General features: G+C 39.7%; 1 protein-coding gene across 1 annotated transcript in view; it reads left to right on the forward strand.

The window, feature by feature from the left end:
• exoc4 (exocyst complex component 4) overlaps positions 1 to 12,079 on the forward strand; it is a 99,264-nt gene that overhangs the window by 10,143 nt on the left and 77,042 nt on the right. The gene's annotated exons all lie outside the window — the stretch shown is intronic.

Consider the following 12,079-nt stretch of genomic DNA (forward strand, 5'->3'; position numbering starts at 1 on the left):
ATTGAAAGATTTAACTCCAAAAAGTTTAAAAAATATTAATCTGTTGTCATTTTAGAGCAGTTTTTGGAAGTGGACATTTTTGTCCCGAATGACATATATGTAACTTTTTTGTGCATGTTTTCAAAATGGCATTTAAAGGGTTAAAATCCTGAAAATTATTACATTTTTGGTATTTTCTATTAGAGCGGAAGTTGCTTTAAAGATTGAACCCAAAAGAAGTTGTGAAAAAAACCTTTTAATATAATCTTTTTATCAAAGTATTTTGCAGTGGACATTTTTGTCTCAAATGACACATTTACCTAGTCGATTTGTTACACAGTGAATTAAAGACCGATTTGAAAAATTAAAATTGGAATTCCAAAATAGATCGAGAAAATAGCCTTGTTACAAAAAAATTAGGCCATTTGCAACAACACAACCAAAGTTATTGCAAAATGAAAAGTGAAAAATGACCCATATGGACAAAAACGTCCACAGTGATACCGGAGGGTTAAGTGTTCATATAATAATTCAAGCACATGAAGGTTGTAGCGCTGAACATGGTTGTTTGTTTGGCCTCCGCTGGCTGGCATACCAACAGGGTTTTATATTCATCCACTGCCATGGTGATTTGTTCATCCTTGATTCATTTTCCATCCGGCCTTTGTCCCAAAACATTGATTTAATTCACCTTTACTCATAAAATGAATAAAATAAAAAATAAAGTAAATGAATCAGTGTAGGAACTGGCATTGATGTGATAAATGGCATTCACTCTGGAGTAAGAAGTAGCAACAGCAATAGACAGGGAAAGCTTGATTGCTTGGATTAATTTGAGGCTCTTTAATTGGCGTGTATTTATGCCGGGTTCTTGCTCCCTGCTCCCATTTGATTGACTGAGGGGTTGAGCAGCTGTTCGGTTGACCTATGCTGAATCTCAGAGGAGAATCTGTGGCAGTTGTTGCTCTCAAAGCGATCGTTGTCTGTGCAAACGCCTTTTCCCTAATGCTTCTTCACTGGGAGTTGTAATTTTTTATTTATCACATTTTTCTATGCAATTCTCATGTATATAACCACGTTTTAACAAGCAGAGGAGGTGCTTCTTTCTTCATTTGAACTGGCATTTCTAGTCCATCCATGACTAAGAGATTGTTTAAATAAACAAGATAGTTTCAACTTGTAATTTATTTTAAGGTGCTGATATAAATGTTTTGAATGTCACCATAGTTTTTGAGGGCAAGATCACAAATCAAATGTGTTCTTTAGCCCTTCTTTCTCTGCACAGACTAGTGTTTTTACTAATCAAAACAAATTCAATGACAGAATGCTGTTGCCTAGTTAAATCAGATCTATTTCTAACTAGCGCACAACGGCTCGTCTGATTTAAATAACTTGAGTTTTTTCCTTCTGGCAAGTGTTGAGGTGTATGCATGTATGTTTCTGAAGGTGTGAACATGCATAGGCATGTACTTGAATAGCTCTGCTGTACGGGAGCAGCTATAGAAGGCATTAGGCCATTCCCCAGCATGCGATCGCTGCCAACACCCTGTTGCCAGGGGCTTCACTCGCCCGATGTGAGATAATGTAATCTCTTGATTAGAATACTCATTATGTGAAATGAGGTTTTCTTATTCACTCACTCGTGTTATTATTTCCTGACCGATTGTATCAATATGAAAGCCCCTCGTCCATCCCGCCCTCCCTTGCCGTTTCTCTCATCTCTTGCTTGTTCTTTCGCCTTTCTCTCCCACTCTCCAGTTCCATTTCCCTTCCTTCAGCATCGATGCTCCTGCCTCTGTATTACAGTCTCTCAATCTCCCGATACCTTGTGCATAACCCTTCTTGCTCCTTGTAATTTCCTTCTTCATCTCATTATCTTACCCTCTTTTTCTTGCACACACCCTTTTTCCCCCTTCGTTTTGCCCACTCTGTTCTGGAGAGTCACATATCGGCAATGAGAGAAATTAAACTCCTACGGCTCCCACAGTGGCAAATTGTGTAAATCACTCATCATATCTTTAGCTCTTCAATGGCTACTGTAACAGTGCTTTAATAATGCATGGGAAATATGCAATCTGAGAGTGATACAGAAAATGTAAAAGAAGTATCTTTTTTTCCCTTGTATAGTTGAATCCCTGTCTGTCTTGCACCTCTAACTTGTTGCATATCCATCTTTGACATGTACAGAAACCTCTTGGTGTTTTTTTCCCACTTTGAGAGGTGGAGATACCAGGTTGAGCTTTCCACATGACATACCAGCAGACAGATGCAAGAGCCGACAGAGACACAGGGTGCACCCGGTTACAAGGCCTTGGCAGAGAAATGCCGTTCATCAATGTGTGACTCAGGCCCAGTACGCTTAGAATGGGGAGTAGGTAAACAAACTTTTGAAAGTCAAGAATCATGTAATGGTTCTAATCCTCATTCACAAATGCTGAGGGTGCTTCAGTGTGGAGTTATTGATCGAAAACATAAAGGACTGAAGGATCTGAGGATCAATATCCTGTAAACAGTGTTGTGAGGCTACTTCATACATTTCAAACAGCTTTCTATAGAATGTGTGGATATCTATTGGTTATTCCCACACATTTTGAATGAACAGTTCTTAGTGTTCACCACTGCATGCTTTTGCAACTCTCTACCTCTATCCATGAGTGCATTTCCCATCATCTTCATCTTCCTCAAAGCTTTGTTATATCAAAGAAATCCCAGTGACTGGATTTGATCCATAATGATTAATTTGCTTCTCCTTCCTCAGTACTGTAGCACCTGACAGTCTGTCAGCATAGCAAGTTTAAGTTCATGTAAATATTAGATCAAAACAACATTTGGTGCCAAGCCAAGAAAATCCACAAGTTTCCTTTCAATCTTGAACAAGGCAGAAGTCACAATGCGTTTTCAGGTAATTGGATAACATAGTTCATCAAAGATCACAGTTCATAAACATCTCCATGAAATCTTTATTAAGACCAGCCAGTGGGAGTGTTACTTAATGTATATTAGTGTCTATATGAGTGTGTGTGACCACTGACGTCCGTCACCCTTTGACCTCGCCGACCACTCGGTTTGAGGCGTGAGTTTGTTAATTAGCTCGGCATTTGCGCATTCTGCAAGGATTTGTGGCCGGGTGACTGCTTGCCATGTCCGCTGTCTGCTGCGAGCGTGTGACCAGAGTGCAAATCACACTTTTAATGAGTGGCTTTCTCTGAAGACAAGAAACTGTGTGTCTGAATTCAAAAATATGGATAGACACTGACTATCTGCCTTAGCACTTTTAGGGGCGAAACAGTGGCCGCGTCCACTTCGTTAACAAACTGATGGGCAAAATGGACCAAATCACACTTTTAATGAGTGGCTTTCTCTGAAGACAAGAAACTGTGTGTCTGAATTCAAAAATATGGATAGACACTGACTATCTGCCTTGTGACAAAGAAGAGATTTCTAGATCATTGAAACTTCAGCTGAGGAATCAAACATTTACTTTTTATTCTGTAGCAAAAGATAGAAAATGTGACATGATTTGGCTCGAAATGAAGAGTACAATTTGAAAAAGCAAACTTTGATGAGATTGTCATTGAGTACGATTGGCTCTTAACAGAAAAGACCTCTCTCTACGGTACTGTGATTTGTCCTGCCTCTGTGAGAGCTTTAAAACATTGCTTTCATCCATTCTGAGCAGAAACATCTCATATTTCCTATATATGTATTGCTGATCCTTTCTCCTCCTTCTGTTTTTTTTTATTCAGAAAAAAGTCTAATTTTGACTTCATAAATGAGTCATTTCATTGCCATAGATTAATCACAGCAAAAGAGGGGTATTATGGGGGCACTAAAAAGTATATAAATAAACGAGTGTCTTAAATATGCACTGCCTTCTATCGGCTCATCGACAGAGTGAAAAGGAGGTGAATTGAACTGCCAGAGAGCAGCCAGAAGACAATGATCTCTTTTAATTAGATATGAAGCAGAGACATTGCTACGTTGTTCTCGCCCAACATTTTAATCAATGTGTCACATTTATTTTGTCCTCCAAAGCGCTGTCGTATTTACATATCGCCGGAGCGGGCTGAAGTCTACCGTCTCTTCTCTCTCTGCCCAACCCCCCATCTAAAATATACTAACTACATCGCTAAGAAACTGGAGACTTAATCAACGGCTCATGTTTCTGCCATCATTTTCTTGACTTGTTGACACACTTTATGACTCTGTGCTGTGAAAGGGTACACAATAATGTCGTGTTCAGTGCAACATTATAAACTTAGGATATATCTTAAGAGGCTTCTGGTCTGTGCATTTTTATTTAGTTTGACATGTTTTGCCAGATAATTCACTAATCTGTTACTAGGAGTGATGCAACATACTCTCACACTAAGTGCTGTTTTGATAGCAAATATAAAATATTAAGTGATCATATTTCACTTAAAACCATGCCTTATTACTTTATAGTTGCAATTAAAATAATGATGTAGATAGAGGCTATTCACTACAGTCTATCTCTGCAACATCCCTGAGAAATTGACTGACTTATAATGTAAACCAATTAAATGTGAAAAGTAATATTGCCAGGGCTGTATATACAGTGGGGCAAAAAAGTACTTAGTCAGCCACCAATTGTGCAAGTTCTCCCACCTAAAAAAGATGAGAGAGGCCTGTAATTTTCATCCTAGGTATACCTCAACTATGAGAGACAAAATGAGAAAAAAAAAATCCAGAAAATCACATTGTCTGATTTTTAAAGAATTTATTTGCAAATTATGCTGGAAAATAAGTATTTGGTCACCTACAAACAAACAAGATTTCTGGCTCTCACAGACCTGTAACGTCTTCTTTAAGAGCCTCCTCTGTCCTCAACTTGTTAACTGTATTAATGGCACCTGTTTGAACTCGTTATCAGTATAAAAGACACCTGTCCACAACCTTAAACAGTCACACTCCAAACTCCACTATGGCCAAGACCAAAGAGCTGTCAAAGGACACCAGAAACAAAATTGTAGACCTGCACCAGGCTGGGAAGACTGAATCTGCAATAGGTAAGCAGCTTGGTGTGAAGAAATCAACTGTGGGAGCAATTATTAGAAAATGGAAGACATACAAGACCACTGATAATCTCCCTCGATCTGGGGCTCCACGCAAGATCTCACCCCGTGGGGTCAAAATGATCACAAGAACGGTGAGCAAAAATCCCAGAACCACACGGGGGGACCTAGTCAATGACCTGCAGAGAGCTGGGACCAAAGTAACAAAGGCTACCATCAGTAACACACTACGCCGCCAGGGACTCAAATCCTGCAGTGCCAGACGTGTCCCCCTGCTTAAGCCAGTACATGTCCAGGCCCGTCTGAAGTTTGCTAGAGAGCATTTAGATGATCCAGAAGAGGATTGGGAGAATGTCATATGGTCAGATGAAACCAAAATAGAACTTTTTGGTAAAAACTCAACTAGACGTGTTTGGAGGAGAAAGAATGCTGAGTTGCATCCAAAGAACACCATACCTACTGTGAAACATGGGGGTGGAAACATCATGCTTTGGGGCTGTTTTTCTGCAAAGGGACCAGGACGACTGATCCGTGTAAAGGAAAGAATGAATGGGGCCATGTATCGTGAGATTTTGAGTGACAACCTCCTTCCATCAGCAAGGGCATTGAAGATGAAACCTGGCTGGGTCTTTCAGCATGACAATGATCCCAAACACACCGCCCGGGCAACGAAGGATTGGCTTTCGTAAGAAGCATTTCAAGGTCCTGGAGTGGCCTAGCAAGTCTCCAGATCTCAACCCCATAGAAAATATTTGGAGGGAGTTGAAAGTCTGTTTCCCAGCGACAGCCCCAAAACATCACTGCTCTAGAGGGGATCTGCATGGAGGAATGGGCCAAACTACCAGCAACAGTGTGTGAAAACCTTGTGAAGACTTACAGAAAACGTTTGACCTCTGTCATTGCCAACAAAGGGTATATAACAAAGTATTGAGATGAACTTTTGTTATTGACCAAATACTTATTTTCCACCATAATTTGCAAATAAATTCTTTGAAAATCAGACAATGTGATTTTCTGGATTTTTTTCTTTTTTCTCATTTTGTCTCTCATAGTTGAGGTATACCTAGGATGAAAATTACAGGCCTCTCTCATCTTTTTAAGTGGGAAAACTTGCACAATTGGTGGCTGACTAAATACTTTTTTGCCCCAATGTGTATATATATCATTCTATGCATTTCACATATTTTATAGGAGTGTATCCATATAAACACTATTCAAAGTCGTCTTTTATTTCTAGTCCCTTTTGTTTTAAACAATGAATACACCTCGAATTGTTTTCACATCAAACACGCATGGTAGGGACACTGCAAGGACACAGAGAGAAATGAAATGGGTTTGTGCGAACAAGCAGGCGCATCTTCCTTTCCTGCGACAACAAGATATCCTTCAAAAGATTGACTAGATGTGCTGCACTCCAGGTGGGAACCCCCACTGGTTAGCGGTAGTGGTGTACTTTGGGAGTAGTTGTGGCTGGAGCTCTGTCAGAACTTGTGAAGGTTATTGAAGTTTCTGGAACACAATCAATACAGGGGGTGTATAAAGAACACTTTATTTGATGGCCAAGGACACTTTGGGCTCTCACTTCAAGCTAGCAGCGAGGGATATCAGTCAATATGTTTTGTGACAAGACACCAGCCAGGGGATTTAATGGGAAAACAGCCAATTTCAATGAAGCCTTGAGAACAGAACAAAGTGTTGAGTTGTTCTCACGGCTGCTTTTAAGACGCTTTTAAGACTTAATAAGAAGGAAAACAAAAGGAAAGAGAAAATAAAGCGATATTTATTTCTTCAATTTTAGACAATTGACTGCTAAGTTCATCGAGCGGCAAGTGCTCACCTGTTCAGCTTTGAGTGGTGCCCTCTTAATTGGCTCGATTGGTTGGGTTTAAGGCCCCAATGGACATAATGGAAATACATTTGATTCTGGGTGACATCAGTTAGGAAGAAATTAGTGCGAGTGCTGAAATGAATGATAAACGCTCAATTCAAATTAAGCTTTACTCCTTTTAATTTTGGAGAAGAACTTAGCTCAGCCAGATGGAATGATTTAAGTTTTGGAAGAGACCCAAGTCACTCAAGAGCCAAAATATGTTTGATGTTTGGTCGAATTACATGAAATAGTTATGGTGGAAATACTTAGGAAAGAGACATGAGTTTTGCCCTTTACACACATACTGTACACCACCAACATGCACCGACACTCAAGTTGTTGTGAACTTTGAAGCGTGGTTAGTATCTGGTGTGAAGAGCCATTTGCCCCAAGTCTCACATCTGTACATAGCACCTTTTATTTATCCACTATTTCACTTATTTGCCCATGCATATTGATTTTTAGGGAATTCCGGCAGTTAATTTCCTCCTCTCCATTTTCTCTAACAACTCTGTAACCTTTTCATGGAAGTTACAGTAGAAGTTCTCCTATCTAATGTGGCATGGAGATACTGTTTTCGCTAATTATCAAGATGCATATATACTGAAGAAGATGCTTTAAAGATCTCTTGATGTCTAAACACCAGTTGAACTGTTGAAACAAAGATGAAAATGTTTCTTTTTGGCACTAATTTGTATTCCTGTAATAGCAGAGCCAGGTATCTCAAATATGGTCAATCTAAATTAGATATAGCTGCTGTTTGGATCTGTTCTCCGGGGGCCATCTCTAATGAATGCTCTGGCCGCAGCCACTGACAGAATGTCGTGTTACCTCTGTCCTTTCCTTTTGTGTCCTTATTGTCACTATATACAGTTGTCTAATGTCTTCAACTTTGGTTAATTTCTTATTTTGGTCACTTTCATATCTTTGAAACAGAATTCTCTTTGTACTCTTGACTTTTTTTTTTAATCAAATTCCTTTTTTTATTACTTTCTGAATATACACAAGTAGGATATTTGACTCTGAAAGAGTTAATGGATTACTAGCTAAATGAGATAGTATTTTTGCCGCATGATTTCCTGCTATGTTTGGAACATTTGATGCTAGGCAACTAATCTAGCTTGTGCCTTGTTTGCATTGAGTGTAGTGTGTGATTACTTTTAACGTTGGTAGATATTAGTTTGCTATTATTGAAAGTTACTTGATAAGAGCTGTTGACAGGAAGTAGTGATCACTCCCCAGAGTGCTCATATAACTACTCAAGGATAATTGACTTCAAGAAAACAATGACTTAAGAAGTTGCTGTAATTATAAAACTTCTAAAAAGAAACGTACCCGAGAAACCTTCTTGACAACCAAGGTTATTTTTTCTGAAATTGCTCTGTTATTCTTGCTAATTAGTTTGCATCGTGCACAATGAGATTGAGATATATTTAATCCTTGTCATCTAATCCACTTGTAACGAGGGAAAGCACACATTATCAGTAGTTAGGCTTTTAAATAAAGTAACGTTTTAAGAGCCAAGGTAGTGCTTGTTATTGACGCAGCTTTGTTGATTTGAGGTGAAAAACGTCTGCCCTTGCCAAAATTAGCTAGAGATTCCTAAGTAGAGGAGGGGAAACCAACCTTCTTTTTAACTTCACTTAGTCTGTTAATTTGAACAGTTCGATTGAACTTGTGTCCTCTCTTTGTCTACCTTATTTCCCTGCTTTTCCGTTTTCTCTTTAACATTCTGTTCAGTGTCCATTCTCCTATAATCCTTTGCTCTTTCCATTCTTCACAACTCCACCTTTATCTCTCCTTCCGTGTTAACGTTCTGCCTCCCATCCTTCTCTCCCGCTATCTTTCTCTCTGTTCTAGCAGTCCAGTTAATTGCCTCCAAAGTTCGCTCTGTCTCTGGGCTAATGCAATTTAAGTAGGGTCGGAGCCCCTTCATCAGCCCAGCGCTGGCATTTCATTAAGTCTACTTGGGCGTTAGCTTGCGAGCAAGTGGGGGTTTCGCTCCATCGGCTCATCATTAGTAATTAATACACTGATAGGATTAGCTGCAGCATGAGGCTAGTGACAAGTGGAGGCCCTGGTGTTGCCAGTGTGAGAGGGCGTGTGTGATATGGCCTCCAGCGCTATGTGGAAAGTAGTCGGAGGGTAATTAAATGTTTGGTGGAAGATTGTGTGTGTACTTGCTTATTTACATTGATGACCAGTTGCTATAACACCAGACTCCTTTAACTTCATATCACAAGTGAACAATTGCCTCTAAATGCACAATTTCATTTCATTTTCAAGCAAAAACATTCCACAAGATACCTGCTTTTGCATTACTTTTTCATGCCCGGGCACATGCATGTATGTTCATGTGTGTGGACTTTAATTAACATCATCTTACCATGTGGAGGCTTTCCCATGCATGACGGCGAGGGAGCTCTCCGCAGCGTTAATTACATCATTACGGCCGGGATGGATCTCCATCTGCTCGGCCATTACTCCTGTTCCATTCTGGGCTGACCCACACCGCGCCTCAGAATTAGACACACACAGGCTAAATGGCCCTGCTAAATTATGAAGCCATTAGATATGGAAGGCTATTTTAGAGCATATGTATTCACACAGAGAGAGGAAGGAAGAGGGGAGAAGAGAGAGAAAGAGGAGGATGAACTGAGGTAGACGGAGCAACAGAGAGAAAATAGAAATGTGGGAAATGAGAGATGAAGCACTAAGAGATTTTGAAAAATGAGATCCAATGAAGGCAACATAGGGAATGTTCGGATAGAATGATAGAGTAGAGGAAGTTAACTTTCTCTGCCTGGCCACAGATTCAATGTGCTTGTCCTCAGCTATTGTTAGAAATTGATAAGATTTTCATGAAGCATAGGACGTTGATGGATTTCACCATGGTTCATGCAGACAGGTCAGGGAAATGGTAGACAATAATTTGTACTCCCATCATCAAAAGGCTTTGTTCCATCTCAAAGTTCGGTGTTTCTTTAGTTTTTTAGAAAAGGCTTTGTGAATACATTTATTGTGATACTGCGCTACTACGCCACAAAATAAAAACACCTGTTGCTAGAGATGTCCATACCAAACCTGCTACTGTAGATATATTTACCTCTGATGAAAAATAGTTTGTCCCAGTTTTTCATTAAATGTTAATGAGAATGGAAGAATGATTCAGCAAATGTTCTTAGAACAAACGACAAAATTAAATGGCAACTTAACGCTTGTATCAGTAATGTGGCACAAGAACTGTTAGAAAATAACAAGTTAAATGTTTTTATAAAGCTGATAATCCAAGCATTTAAATAACAAAGAACAGGTTTACATTTTCATACAGCAATGATATTTAAACATGACGAAGAGAGATACTTTGTTTGGCACTGAGTTCAAAAAAGATAGGGTATAATCTGATGGTAAATGTATATAAATGTTATTTTAGCTATACTCTAGAACAGGGGTTCCCAAAGGTTTTCACGAGTGGGGGTCGCGAGATGATTACAAAATAAAATCAATTTTTTTAACATTATTATTATTAATAACGGGTATTTAGACATTTTTCAGGGGCGGACTAGCCATCTGTATAATTTCCCCGCAGCGAGGCTCCCCCGTTGACAATCCACTAGCGCAGTGTTTCTCAAACTTTTTCATACCAAGGACCACTTAACCAATAAAAAAACACTCACGGACCACCTAACAAATATCCCAAAACAATAGGCCTGCTTACCACTCCAACACTACATAACAGCCTAATAATGACAGCTTAACCTTCTCTACACCGTCTCGTTCACACAATAAATCAACAAATACAACTACAGAGTATTTAAGCCTTTTGTTCAAATGCGATTTAAAATGCTCACAGGTTTTACAACTCTTATGAAATGTAGACTACCTTTATTGCGGAGTTTATGTCCGAGCCAACAGACTCACAGATCGTTGGCTACTGAGAGATATGCAAAATACACCGCATGTAGTACGACACAAACATCCACTGTGGATTTTCAAAACAAAATACAGTAAAACTATGGTCGCAGGCCCAGGTTTAGCTCTCTGAGGTCTAAGCCATTTTTTCACATGTTAGGCTCGTCTGGGCTTTTTTTGTAAAAATGCTATTAAAACATGAGCCTTGGTGACCATTTGGCAGGCCTGCATGGTCTGCCTACAAAACTAAAATAAAAAAACGTTTATGCAACCCCCCAACAACAGCCTCTGATCATCAACAGACTTCATGCAATGCTTCATTGGATGCATATATTAGATAATAATCTCTATCTCACTCCTAACACATCTAAATCTACTTTCAGCATGGATAAATGTTCATAAAAGACATCCATTGTTTGTTTTATACGCTTCTTGAAATAAAATAAAAAACACAGTTTTTCTAGAACAGATTACAAATCGCCTGAAAATGGTACAAACAAGTGGCAACATGTGTGAAAAAGGTGTTGCGCCGGGCTATATCATGCAATCGATGAAACTTAAGCTCGCTCCATTGCGGAGATATTCCTGCGAGAGTGTTGAAAACTTTAATTAATTAATTTAAAATGTGAAATGTTACCACTAGGGGGCACTCACGGACCACCAGTGGTAGACAACACTTTGAGAAACACTGGCCGTTTCTCAATCTCGAGGAAACTGGCTTCCAAGCCAATATTTCAAGGATGCTACGTCATCGAGTGCCGCCGAAGGACTGTTCCAATCTCCAGCATACTTGGAATTCCACCGAGGCCGCGTCCTTGGTTTGGGGGTAATTTCGAGGCTGCACATGGGTAGACTTTGCGTCCTTAAAATCCCCACAATGCTTTGCGCACGGCCAATTTCCCCAAATCTGTGGCGGAAAATGTAAGGCGGGGCCTCTCATATGACGCACACCTGCACACTTGCTATCCTGTTCCACTCTTCGTTTTCCGAATGCCAGGAAGGATTCTTGCCTAGCTTCAGAAGCAAGTGACTCGGAAGACATATGCTACCAAGCAAGCATCCTCGCGATCGAGAAACGGCCACAGACTAACAGGAAAACAGAAAACTAAATACACACAGGACTATTAAAACCAACGAGACGGGAGGGGGAACACTTTTCAAACTAAAACAGGAAACGGAGATAGACAAACTAAAACAATAGACAGATCGTGACAAATAGATGCATAAATAGACATATATTCACATGCTTCATGTGCAAGGTTTTAGCGTGGAGCAAATTAGT

The sequence above is a fragment of the Notothenia coriiceps genome, unplaced genomic scaffold (assembly GCF_000735185.1).
Source record: "Notothenia coriiceps isolate Sejong01 unplaced genomic scaffold, NC01 NC01_scaffold00034824, whole genome shotgun sequence".
Taxonomy (NCBI): Eukaryota; Metazoa; Chordata; class Actinopteri; order Perciformes; family Nototheniidae; genus Notothenia; species Notothenia coriiceps.